This window comes from Neoarius graeffei, chromosome 17, assembly GCF_027579695.1.
Source record: "Neoarius graeffei isolate fNeoGra1 chromosome 17, fNeoGra1.pri, whole genome shotgun sequence".
Taxonomy (NCBI): domain Eukaryota; kingdom Metazoa; phylum Chordata; class Actinopteri; order Siluriformes; family Ariidae; genus Neoarius; species Neoarius graeffei.
The window spans coordinates 796278-806061 of NC_083585.1; the positions used below are offsets into that span (position 1 = coordinate 796278).

The 9784-nt window shown below is 46.0% G+C and overlaps 15 non-coding genes and 24 pseudogenes across 15 annotated transcripts; all 39 read left to right on the top strand.

The window, feature by feature from the left end:
* The first annotated feature begins 62 nt into the window (after nucleotides 1–62).
* On the top strand, nucleotides 63–181 carry LOC132864844 (5S ribosomal RNA; annotated as a pseudogene).
* A 131-nt stretch (nucleotides 182–312) lies between these two features.
* Nucleotides 313–431, top strand: LOC132865029 (5S ribosomal RNA). The gene has a single exon (XR_009650274.1). It is a non-coding gene; the product is annotated as a 5S ribosomal RNA (ribosomal RNA).
* Nucleotides 432–567: 136 nt separating this feature from the next.
* LOC132865225 (5S ribosomal RNA) lies at nucleotides 568–686 on the top strand. Its single transcript, XR_009650386.1, has one exon. It is a non-coding gene; the product is annotated as a 5S ribosomal RNA (ribosomal RNA).
* A 131-nt stretch (nucleotides 687–817) lies between these two features.
* LOC132865004 (5S ribosomal RNA) lies at nucleotides 818–936 on the top strand (annotated as a pseudogene).
* Nucleotides 937–1067: 131 nt separating this feature from the next.
* On the top strand, nucleotides 1068–1186 carry LOC132865095 (5S ribosomal RNA; annotated as a pseudogene).
* Nucleotides 1187–1317: 131 nt separating this feature from the next.
* LOC132865042 (5S ribosomal RNA) lies at nucleotides 1318–1436 on the top strand. Its single transcript, XR_009650275.1, has one exon. It is a non-coding gene; the product is annotated as a 5S ribosomal RNA (ribosomal RNA).
* A 131-nt stretch (nucleotides 1437–1567) lies between these two features.
* LOC132864939 (5S ribosomal RNA) lies at nucleotides 1568–1686 on the top strand (annotated as a pseudogene).
* A 131-nt stretch (nucleotides 1687–1817) lies between these two features.
* On the top strand, nucleotides 1818–1936 carry LOC132865027 (5S ribosomal RNA; annotated as a pseudogene).
* Nucleotides 1937–2067: 131 nt separating this feature from the next.
* LOC132865054 (5S ribosomal RNA) lies at nucleotides 2068–2186 on the top strand. The gene has a single exon (XR_009650276.1). It is a non-coding gene; the product is annotated as a 5S ribosomal RNA (ribosomal RNA).
* Nucleotides 2187–2317: 131 nt separating this feature from the next.
* On the top strand, nucleotides 2318–2436 carry LOC132865464 (5S ribosomal RNA; annotated as a pseudogene).
* Nucleotides 2437–2577: 141 nt separating this feature from the next.
* LOC132865226 (5S ribosomal RNA) lies at nucleotides 2578–2696 on the top strand. The gene has a single exon (XR_009650387.1). It is a non-coding gene; the product is annotated as a 5S ribosomal RNA (ribosomal RNA).
* A 131-nt stretch (nucleotides 2697–2827) lies between these two features.
* Nucleotides 2828–2946, top strand: LOC132865466 (5S ribosomal RNA; annotated as a pseudogene).
* Nucleotides 2947–3077: 131 nt separating this feature from the next.
* Nucleotides 3078–3196, top strand: LOC132865305 (5S ribosomal RNA). The gene has a single exon (XR_009650459.1). It is a non-coding gene; the product is annotated as a 5S ribosomal RNA (ribosomal RNA).
* Nucleotides 3197–3327: 131 nt separating this feature from the next.
* On the top strand, nucleotides 3328–3446 carry LOC132865467 (5S ribosomal RNA; annotated as a pseudogene).
* Nucleotides 3447–3572: 126 nt separating this feature from the next.
* On the top strand, nucleotides 3573–3691 carry LOC132865040 (5S ribosomal RNA; annotated as a pseudogene).
* Nucleotides 3692–3822: 131 nt separating this feature from the next.
* On the top strand, nucleotides 3823–3941 carry LOC132865066 (5S ribosomal RNA). The gene has a single exon (XR_009650277.1). It is a non-coding gene; the product is annotated as a 5S ribosomal RNA (ribosomal RNA).
* Nucleotides 3942–4072: 131 nt separating this feature from the next.
* Nucleotides 4073–4191, top strand: LOC132864940 (5S ribosomal RNA; annotated as a pseudogene).
* Nucleotides 4192–4322: 131 nt separating this feature from the next.
* Nucleotides 4323–4441, top strand: LOC132864846 (5S ribosomal RNA; annotated as a pseudogene).
* Nucleotides 4442–4572: 131 nt separating this feature from the next.
* Nucleotides 4573–4691, top strand: LOC132865078 (5S ribosomal RNA). The gene has a single exon (XR_009650278.1). It is a non-coding gene; the product is annotated as a 5S ribosomal RNA (ribosomal RNA).
* Nucleotides 4692–4832: 141 nt separating this feature from the next.
* Nucleotides 4833–4951, top strand: LOC132865469 (5S ribosomal RNA; annotated as a pseudogene).
* Nucleotides 4952–5082: 131 nt separating this feature from the next.
* Nucleotides 5083–5201, top strand: LOC132864847 (5S ribosomal RNA; annotated as a pseudogene).
* A 131-nt stretch (nucleotides 5202–5332) lies between these two features.
* Nucleotides 5333–5451, top strand: LOC132865090 (5S ribosomal RNA). Its single transcript, XR_009650279.1, has one exon. It is a non-coding gene; the product is annotated as a 5S ribosomal RNA (ribosomal RNA).
* A 126-nt stretch (nucleotides 5452–5577) lies between these two features.
* LOC132865306 (5S ribosomal RNA) lies at nucleotides 5578–5696 on the top strand. The gene has a single exon (XR_009650460.1). It is a non-coding gene; the product is annotated as a 5S ribosomal RNA (ribosomal RNA).
* Nucleotides 5697–5837: 141 nt separating this feature from the next.
* Nucleotides 5838–5956, top strand: LOC132865015 (5S ribosomal RNA; annotated as a pseudogene).
* A 136-nt stretch (nucleotides 5957–6092) lies between these two features.
* LOC132865043 (5S ribosomal RNA) lies at nucleotides 6093–6211 on the top strand (annotated as a pseudogene).
* A 136-nt stretch (nucleotides 6212–6347) lies between these two features.
* On the top strand, nucleotides 6348–6466 carry LOC132865470 (5S ribosomal RNA; annotated as a pseudogene).
* Nucleotides 6467–6602: 136 nt separating this feature from the next.
* Nucleotides 6603–6721, top strand: LOC132865044 (5S ribosomal RNA; annotated as a pseudogene).
* Nucleotides 6722–6852: 131 nt separating this feature from the next.
* On the top strand, nucleotides 6853–6971 carry LOC132864814 (5S ribosomal RNA). Its single transcript, XR_009650254.1, has one exon. It is a non-coding gene; the product is annotated as a 5S ribosomal RNA (ribosomal RNA).
* A 126-nt stretch (nucleotides 6972–7097) lies between these two features.
* Nucleotides 7098–7216, top strand: LOC132864941 (5S ribosomal RNA; annotated as a pseudogene).
* Nucleotides 7217–7347: 131 nt separating this feature from the next.
* Nucleotides 7348–7466, top strand: LOC132864849 (5S ribosomal RNA; annotated as a pseudogene).
* Nucleotides 7467–7597: 131 nt separating this feature from the next.
* On the top strand, nucleotides 7598–7716 carry LOC132865103 (5S ribosomal RNA). The gene has a single exon (XR_009650280.1). It is a non-coding gene; the product is annotated as a 5S ribosomal RNA (ribosomal RNA).
* Nucleotides 7717–7847: 131 nt separating this feature from the next.
* On the top strand, nucleotides 7848–7966 carry LOC132865471 (5S ribosomal RNA; annotated as a pseudogene).
* A 131-nt stretch (nucleotides 7967–8097) lies between these two features.
* On the top strand, nucleotides 8098–8216 carry LOC132864850 (5S ribosomal RNA; annotated as a pseudogene).
* A 116-nt stretch (nucleotides 8217–8332) lies between these two features.
* Nucleotides 8333–8451, top strand: LOC132865104 (5S ribosomal RNA). Its single transcript, XR_009650281.1, has one exon. It is a non-coding gene; the product is annotated as a 5S ribosomal RNA (ribosomal RNA).
* Nucleotides 8452–8587: 136 nt separating this feature from the next.
* Nucleotides 8588–8706, top strand: LOC132865472 (5S ribosomal RNA; annotated as a pseudogene).
* A 141-nt stretch (nucleotides 8707–8847) lies between these two features.
* On the top strand, nucleotides 8848–8966 carry LOC132864962 (5S ribosomal RNA; annotated as a pseudogene).
* A 131-nt stretch (nucleotides 8967–9097) lies between these two features.
* Nucleotides 9098–9216, top strand: LOC132865473 (5S ribosomal RNA; annotated as a pseudogene).
* A 131-nt stretch (nucleotides 9217–9347) lies between these two features.
* LOC132865248 (5S ribosomal RNA) lies at nucleotides 9348–9466 on the top strand. The gene has a single exon (XR_009650407.1). It is a non-coding gene; the product is annotated as a 5S ribosomal RNA (ribosomal RNA).
* Nucleotides 9467–9597: 131 nt separating this feature from the next.
* Nucleotides 9598–9716, top strand: LOC132865106 (5S ribosomal RNA). Its single transcript, XR_009650283.1, has one exon. It is a non-coding gene; the product is annotated as a 5S ribosomal RNA (ribosomal RNA).
* Nucleotides 9717–9784: the final 68 nt, after the last annotated feature.

A 9784-nucleotide genomic window follows, 5' to 3' on the forward strand; every position in this document is an offset into this window, starting at 1 on the left:
GGTCGCAAGGCAAGGCAAACATTTCGCAAGGTAAGAAAACCGCACATTTCCAACTAACTGTCGCTTACGGCCAAACCACTCTGACAACGCCTGATCCTGTCTGATCTCAGAAGCTAAACAGGGTTGGGCCTGGTTAGTACTTGAGTGGGAGACTGCCTCGGAATACCAGGTACTGTAAGCATTTTATTTTGTCTTCTTGCAGAAATGTGTTTGAGTTTTCCTTCTGTGAATTTTCCTTCTGGTCGCAAGGCAAGGCAAGGCAAGGTACACATTTCGCAAGGTAAGAAAACCGCACATTTCCAACTAACTGTCGCTTACGGCCAAACCACTCTGACAACGCCTGATCCCGTCTGATCTCAGAAGCTAAACAGGGTTGGGCCTGGTTAGTACTTGAGTGGGAGACTGCCTAGGAATACCAGGTACTGTAAGCATTTTATTTTGTCTTCTTGCAGAAATGTGTTTGAATTTTCCTTCTGTGAATTTTCCTTCTGGTCGCAAGGCAAGGCAAGGCAAGGCAAGGCACACATTTCGCAAGGTAAGAAAACCGCACATTTCCAACTAACTGTCGCTTACAGCCAAACCACTCTGACAACGCCTGATCCCGTCTGATCTCAGAAGCTAAACAGGGTTGGGCCTGGTTAGTACTTGAGTGGGAGACTGCCTAGGAATACCAGGTACTGTAAGCATTTTATTTTGTCTTCTTGCAGAAATGTGTTTGAATTTTCCTTCTGTGAATTTTCCTTCTGGTCGCAAGGCAAGGCAAGGCAAGGCACACATTTCGCAAGGTAAGAAAACCGCACATTTCCAACTAACTGTCGCTTACGGCCAAACCACTCTGACAACGCCTGATCCCGTCTGATCTCAGAAGCTAAACCGGGTTGGGCCTGGTTAGTACTTGAGTCGGAGACTGCCTAGGAATACCAGGTACTGTAAGCATTTTATTTTGTCTTCTTGCAGAAATGTGTTTGAGTTTTCCTTCTGTGAATTTTCCTTCTGGTCGCAAGGCAAGGCAAGGCAAGGCACACATTTCGCAAGGTAAGAAAACCGCACATTTCCAGCTAACTGTCGCTTACGGCCAAACCACTCTGACAACGCCTGATCCTGTCTGATCTCAGAAACTAAACAGGGTTGTGCCTGGTTAGTACTTGAGTGGGAGACTGCCTTGGAATACCAGGTACTGTAAGCATTTTATTTTGTCTTCTTGCAGAAATGTGTTTGAGTTTTCCTTCTGTGAATTTTCCTTCTGGTCGCAAGGCAAGGCAAGGCAAGGTACACATTTCGCAAGGTAAGAAAACCGCACATTTCCAACTAACTGTCGCTTACGGCCAAACCACTCTGACAACGCCTGATCCCGTCTGATCTCAGAAGCTAAACAGGGTTGGGCCTGGTTAGTACTTGAGTGGGAGACTGCCTAGGAATACCAGGTACTGTAAGCATTTTATTTTGTCTTCTTGCAGAAATGTGTTTGAATTTTCCTTCTGTGAATTTTCCTTCTGGTCGCAAGGCAAGGCAAGGCAAGGCACACATTTCGCAAGGTAAGAAAACCGCACATTTCCAACTAACTGTCGCTTACGGCCAAACCACTCTGACAACGCCTGATCCCGTCTGATCTCAGAAGCTAAACCGGGTTGGGCCTGGTTAGTACTTGATTGGGAGACTGCCTAGGAATACCAGGTACTGTAAGCATTTTATTTTGTCTTCTTGCAGAAATGTGTTTGAATTTTCCTTCTGTGAATTTTCCTTCTGGTCGCAAGGCAAGGCAAGGCAAGGCAAACATTTCGCAAGGTAAGAAAACCGCACATTTCCAACTAACTGTTGCTTACGGCCAAACCACTCTGACAACGCCTGATCCTGTCTGATCTCAGAAGCTAAACAGGGTTAGGCCTGGTTAGTACTTGAGTGGGAGACTGCCTCGGAATACCAGGTACTGTAAGCATTTTATTTTGTCTTCTTGCAGAAATGTGTTTGAGTTTTCCTTCTGTGAATTTTCCTTCTGGTCGCAAGGCAAGGCAAGGCAAGGTACACATTTCGCAAGGTAAGAAAACCGCACATTTCCAACTAACTGTCGCTTACGGCCAAACCACTCTGACAACGCCTGATCCCGTCTGATCTCAGAAGCTAAACAGGGTTGGGCCTGGTTAGTACTTGAGTGGGAGACTGCCTAGGAATACCAGGTACTGTAAGCATTTTATTTTGTCTTCTTGCAGAAATGTGTTTGAATTTTCCTTCTGTGAATTTTCCTTCTGGTCGCAAGGCAAGGCAAGGCAAGGCACACATTTCGCAAGGTAAGAAAACCGCACATTTCCAGCTAATTGTCGCTTACGGCCAAACCACTCTGACAACGCCTGATCCCGTCTGATCTCAGAAGCTAAACCGGGTTGGGCCTGGTTAGTACTTGAGTGGGAGACTGCCTAGGAATACCAGGTACTGTAAGCATTTTATTTTGTCTTCTTGCAGAAATGTGTTTGAATTTTCCTTCTGTGAATTTTCCTTCTGGTCGCAAGGCAAGGCAAGGCAAGGCAAGGCAAGGCGCACATTTCGCAAGGTAAGAAAACCGCACATTTCCAACTAACTGTCGCTTACAGCCAAACCACTCTGACAACGCCTGATCCCGTCTGATCTCAGAAGCTAAACAGGGTTGGGCCTGGTTAGTACTTGAGTGGGAGACTGCCTAGGAATACCAGGTACTGTAAGCATTTTATTTTGTCTTCTTGCAGAAATGTGTTTGAATTTTCCTTCTGTGAATTTTCCTTCTGGTCGCAAGGCAAGGCAAGGCAAGGCACACATTTCGCAAGGTAAGAAAACCGCACATTTCCAACTAACTGTCGCTTACGGCCAAACCACTCTGACAACGCCTGATCCCGTCTGATCTCAGAAGCTAAACCGGGTTGGGCCTGGTTAGTACTTGAGTGGGAGACTGCCTAGGAATACCAGGTACTGTAAGCATTTTATTTTGTCTTCTTGCAGAAATGTGTTTGAGTTTTCCTTCTGTGAATTTTCCTTCTGGTCGCAAGGCAAGGCAAGGCAAGGCACACATTTCGCAAGGTAAGAAAACCGCACATTTCCAACTAACTGTCGCTTACGGCCAAACCACTCTGACAACGCCTGATCCCGTCTGATCTCAGAAGCTAAACAGGGTTGGGCCTGGTTAGTACTTGAGTGGGAGACTGCCTAGGAATACCAGGTACTGTAGGCATTTTATTTTGTCTTCTTGCAGAAATGTGTTTGAATTTTCCTTCTGTGAATTTTCTTTCTGGTCGCAAGGCAAGGCAAGGCAAGGCAAACATTTCGCAAGGTAAGAAAACCGCACATTTCCAGCTAACTGTCGCTTACGGCCAAACCACTCTGACAACGCCTGATCCCGTCTGATCTCAGAAGCTAAACCGGGTTGGGCCTGGTTAGTACTTGAGTGGGAGACTGCCTAGGAATACCAGGTACTGTAAGCATTTTATTTTGTCTTCTTGCAGAAATGTGTTTGAATTTTCCTTCTGTGAATTTTCCTTCTGGTCGCAAGGCAAGGCAAGGCAAACATTTCGCAAGGTAAGAAAACCGCACATTTCCAGCTAACTGTCGCTTACGGCCAAACCACTCTGACAACGCCTGATCCTGTCTGATCTCAGAAGCTAAACAGGGTTGTGCCTGGTTAGTACTTGAGTGGGAGACTGCCTTGGAATACCAGGTACTGTAAGCATTTTATTTTGTCTTCTTGCAGAAATGTGTTTGAGTTTTCCTTCTGTGAATTTTCCTTCTGGTCGCAAGGCAAGGCAAGGCAAGGTACACATTTCGCAAGGTAAGAAAACCGCACATTTCCAACTCACTGTCGCTTACGGCCAAACCACTCTGACAACGCCTGATCCCGTCTGATCTCAGAAGCTAAACAGGGTTGGGCCTGGTTAGTACTTGAGTGGGAGACTGCCTAGGAATACCAGGTACTGTAAGCATTTTATTTTGTCTTCTTGCAGAAATGTGTTTGAATTTTCCTTCTGTGAATTTTCCTTCTGGTCGCAAGGCAAGGCAAGGCAAGGCACACATTTCGCAAGGTAAGAAAACCGCACATTTCCAACTAACTGTCGCTTACGGCCAAACCACTCTGACAACGCCTGATCCCGTCTGATCTCAGAAGCTAAACCGGGTTGGGCCTGGTTAGTACTTGATTGGGAGACTGCCTAGGAATACCAGGTACTGTAAGCATTTTATTTTGTCTTCTTGCAGAAATGTGTTTGAATTTTCCTTCTGTGAATTTTCCTTCTGGTCGCAAGGCAAGGCAAGGCAAGGCAAACATTTCGCAAGGTAAGAAAACCGCACATTTCCAACTAACTGTCGCTTACGGCCAAACCACTCTGACAACGCCTGATCCTGTCTGATCTCAGAAGCTAAACAGGGTTGGGCCTGGTTAGTACTTGAGTGGGAGACTGCCTCGGAATACCAGGTACTGTAAGCATTTTATTTTGTCTTCTTGCAGAAATGTGTTTGAGTTTTCCTTCTGTGAATTTTCCTTCTGGTCGCAAGGCAAGGCAAGGCAAGGTACACATTTCGCAAGGTAAGAAAACCGCACATTTCCAACTAACTGTCGCTTACGGCCAAACCACTCTGACAACGCCTGATCCCGTCTGATCTCAGAAGCTAAACAGGGTTGGGCCTGGTTAGTACTTGAGTGGGAGACTGCCTAGGAATACCAGGTACTGTAAGCATTTTATTTTGTCTTCTTGCAGAAATGTGTTTGAATTTTCCTTCTGTGAATTTTCCTTCTGGTCGCAAGGCAAGGCAAGGCAAGGCAAGGCAAGGCACACATTTCGCAAGGTAAGAAAACCGCACATTTCCAGCTAATTGTCGCTTACGGCCAAACCACTCTGACAACGCCTGATCCCGTCTGATCTCAGAAGCTAAACCGGGTTGGGCCTGGTTAGTACTTGAGTGGGAGACTGCCTAGGAATACCAGGTACTGTAAGCATTTTATTTTGTATTCTTGCAGAAATGTGTTTGAATTTTCCTTCTGTGAATTTTCCTTCTGGTCGCAAGGCAAGGCAAGGCAAGGCAAACATTTCGCAAGGTAAGAAAACCGCACATTTCCAACTAACTGTCGCTTACGGCCAAACCACTCTGACAACGCCTGATCCTGTCTGATCTCAGAAGCTAAACAGGGTTGGGCCTGGTTAGTACTTGAGTGGGAGACTGCCTCGGAATACCAGGTACTGTAAGCATTTTATTTTGTCTTCTTGCAGAAATGTGTTTGAGTTTTCCTTCTGTGAATTTTCCTTCTGGTCGCAAGGCAAGGCAAGGCAAGGTACACATTTCGCAAGGTAAGAAAACCGCACATTTCCAACTAACTGTCGCTTACGGCCAAACCACTCTGACAACGCCTGATCCCGTCTGATCTCAGAAGCTAAACAGGGTTGGGCCTGGTTAGTACTTGAGTGGGAGACTGCCTAGGAATACCAGGTACTGTAAGCATTTTATTTTGTCTTCTTGCAGAAATGTGTTTGAATTTTCCTTCTGTGAATTTTCCTTCTGGTCGCAAGGCAAGGCAAGGCACACATTTCGCAAGGTAAGAAAACCGCACATTTCCAACTAACTGTCGCTTACGGCCAAACCACTCTGACAACGCCTGATCCCGTCTGATCTCAGAAGCTAAACAGGGTTGGGCCTGGTTAGTACTTGAGTGGGAGACTGCCTAGGAATACCAGGTACTGTAGGCATTTTATTTTGTCTTCTTGCAGAAATGTGTTTGAATTTTCCTTCTGTGAATTTTCCTTCTGGTCGCAAGGCAAGGCAAGGCAAGGCAAGGCAAGGCAAACATTTCGCAAGGTAAGAAAACCGCACATTTCCAGCTAACTGTCGCTTACGGCCAAACCACTCTGACAACGCCTGATCCTGTCTGATCTCAGAAGCTAAACCGGGTTGGGCCTGGTTAGTACTTGAGTGGGAGACTGCCTAGGAATACCAGGTACTGTAAGCATTTTATTTTGTCTTCTTGCAGAAATGTGTTTGAATTTTCCTTCTGTGAATTTTCCTTCTGGTCGCAAGGCAAGGCAAGGCAAGGCAAGGCAAACATTTCGCAAGGTAAGAAAACCGCACATTTCCAGCTAACTGTCGCTTACGGCCAAACCACTCTGACAACGCCTGATCCTGTCTGATCTCAGAAGCTAAACAGGGTTGTGCCTGGTTAGTACTTGAGTGGGAGACTGCCTTGGAATACCAGGTACTGTAAGCATTTTATTTTGTCTTCTTGCAGAAATGTGTTTGAATTTTCCTTCTGTGAATTTTCCTTCTGGTCGCAAGGCAAGGCAAGGCAAGGCAAGGCAAACATTTCGCAAGGTAAGAAAACCGCACATTTCCAGCTAACTGTCGCTTACGGCCAAACCACTCTGACAACGCCTGATCCCGTCTGATCTCAGAAGCTAAACCGGGTTGGGCCTGGTTAGTACTTGAGTGGGAGACTGCCTAGGAATACCAGGTACTGTAAGCATTTTATTTTGTCTTCTTGCAGAAATGTGTTTGAATTTTCCTTCTGTGAATTTTCCTTCTGGTCGCAAGGCAAGGCAAGGCAAGGCAAGGCAAACATTTCGCAAGGTAAGAAAACCGCACATTTCCAGCTAACTGTCGCTTACGGCCAAACCACTCTGACAACGCCTGATCCTGTCTGATCTCAGAAGCTAAACAGGGTTGTGCCTGGTTAGTACTTGAGTGGGAGACTGCCTTGGAATACCAGGTACTGTAAGCATTTTATTTTGTCTTCTTGCAGAAATGTGTTTGAGTTTTCCTTCTGTGAATTTTCCTTCTGGTCGCAAGGCAAGGCAAGGCAAGGTACACATTTCGCAAGGTAAGAAAACCGCACATTTCCAACTAACTGTCGCTTACGGCCAAACCACTCTGACAACACCTGATCCCGTCTGATCTCAGAAGCTAAACAGGGTTGGGCCTGGTTAGTACTTGAGTGGGAGACTGCCTAGGAATACCAGGTACTGTAAGCATTTTATTTTGTCTTCTTGCAGAAATGTGTTTGAATTTTCCTTCTGTGAATTTTCCTTCTGGTCGCAAGGCAAGGCAAGGCACACATTTCGCAAGGTAAGAAAACCGCACATTTACAACTAACTGTCGCTTACGGCCAAACCACTCTGACAACGCCTGATCCCGTCTGATCTCAGAAGCTAAACCGGGTTGGGCCTGGTTAGTACTTGATTGGGAGACTGCCTAGGAATACCAGGTACTGTAAGCATTTTATTTTGTCTTCTTGCAGAAATGTGTTTGAATTTTCCTTCTGTGAATTTTCCTTCTGGTCGCAAGGCAAGGCAAGGCAAGGCAAACATTTCGCAAGGTAAGAAAACCGCACATTTCCAACTAACTGTCGCTTACGGCCAAACCACTCTGACAACGCCTGATCCTGTCTGATCTCAGAAGCTAAACAGGGTTGGGCCTGGTTAGTACTTGAGTGGGAGACTGCCTCGGAATACCAGGTACTGTAAGCATTTTATTTTGTCTTCTTGCAGAAATGTGTTTGAGTTTTCCTTCTGTGAATTTTCCTTCTGGTCGCAAGGCAAGGCAAGGCAAGGTACACATTTCGCAAGGTAAGAAAACCGCACATTTCCAACTAACTGTCGCTTACGGCCAAACCACTCTGACAACGCCTGATCCCGTCTGATCTCAGAAGCTAAACAGGGTTGGGCCTGGTTAGTACTTGAGTGGGAGACTGCCTAGGAATACCAGGTACTGTAAGCATTTTATTTTGTCTTCTTGCAGAAATGTGTTTGAATTTTCCTTCTGTGAATTTTCCTTCTGGTCGCAAGGCAAGGCAAGGCAAGGCACACATTTCGCAAGGTAAGAAAACCGCACATTTCCAGCTAATTGTCGCTTACGGCCAAACCACTCTGACAACGCCTGATCCCGTCTGATCTCAGAAGCTAAACCGGGTTGGGCCTGGTTAGTACTTGAGTGGGAGACTGCCTAGGAATACCAGGTACTGTAAGCATTTTATTTTGTATTCTTGCAGAAATGTGTTTGAATTTTCCTTCTGTGAATTTTCCTTCTGGTCGCAAGGCAAGGCAAGGCAAGGCAAACATTTCGCAAGGTAAGAAAACGGCACATTTCCAACTAACTGTCGCTTACGGCCAAACCACTCTGACAACGCCTGATCCTGTCTGATCTCAGAAGCTAAACAGGGTTGGGCCTGGTTAGTACTTGAGTGGGAGACTGCCTCGGAATACCAGGTACTGTAAGCATTTTATTTTGTCTTCTTGCAGAAATGTGTTTGAGTTTTCCTTCTGGTCGCAAGGCAAGGCAAGGCAAGGTACACATTTCGCAAGGTAAGAAAACCGCACATTTCCAACTAACTGTCGCTTACGGCCAAACCACTCTGACAACGCCTGATCCCGTCTGATCTCAGAAGCTAAACAGGGTTGGGCCTGGTTAGTACTTGAGTGGGAGACTGCCTAGGAATACCAGGTACTGTAAGCATTTTATTTTGTCTTCTTGCAGAAATGTGTTTGAATTTTCCTTCTGTGAATTTTCCTTCTGGTCGCAAGGCAAGGCAAGGCAAGGCAAGGCACACATTTCGCAAGGTAAGAAAACCGCACATTTCCAGCTAATTGTCGCTTACGGCCAAACCACTCTGACAACGCCTGATCCCGTCTGATCTCAGAAGCTAAACCGGGTTGGGCCTGGTTAGTACTTGAGTGGGAGACTGCCTAGGAATACCAGGTACTGTAAGCATTTTATTTTGTCTTCTTGCAGAAATGTGTTTGAATTTTCCTTCTGTGAATTTTCCTTCTGGTCGCAAGGCAAGGCAAGGCAAGGCAAGGCAAGGCGCACATTTCGCAAGGTAAGAAAACCGCACATTTCCAACTAACTGTCGCTTACAGCCAAACCACTCTGACAACGCCTGATCCCGTCTGATCTCAGAAGCTAAACAGGGTTGGGCCTGGTTAGTACTTGAGTGGGAGACTGCCTAGGGATACCAGGTACTGTAAGCATTTTATTTTGTCTTCTTGCAGAAATGTGTTTGAATTTTCCTTCTGTGAATTTTCCTTCTGGTCGCAAGGCAAGGCAAGGCAAGGCACACATTTCGCAAGGTAAGAAAACCGCACATTTCCAACTAACTGTCGCTTACGGCCAAACCACTCTGACAACGCCTGATCCCGTCTGATCTCAGAAGCTAAACCGGGTTGGGCCTGGTTAGTACTTGAGTGGGAGACTGCCTAGGAATACCAGGTACTGTAAGCATTTTATTTTGTCTTCTTGCAGAAATGTGTTTGAGTTTTCCTTCTGTGAATTTTCCTTCTGGTCGCAAGGCAAGGCAAGGCAAGGCACACATTTCGCAAGGTAAGAAAACCGCACATTTCCAACTAACTGTCGCTTACGGCCAAACCACTCTGACAACGCCTGATCCCGTCTGATCTCAGAAGCTAAACAGGGTTGGGCCTGGTTAGTACTTGAGTGGGAGACTGCCTCGGAATACCAGGTACTGTAAGCATTTTATTTTGTCTTCTTGCAGAAATGTGTTTGAGTTTTCCTTCTGTGAATTTTCCTTCTGGTCGCAAGGCAAGGCAAGGCAAGGTACACATTTCGCAAGGTAAGAAAACCGCACATTTCCAACTAACTGTCGCTTACGGCCAAACCACTCTGACAACGCCTGATCCCGTCTGATCTCAGAAGCTAAACAGGGTTGGGCCTGGTTAGTACTTGAGTGGGAGACTGCCTAGGAATACCAGGTACTGTAAGCATTTTATTTTGTCTTCTTGCAGAAATGTGTTTGAATTTTCCTTCTGTGAATTTTCCTTCTGGTTGCAAG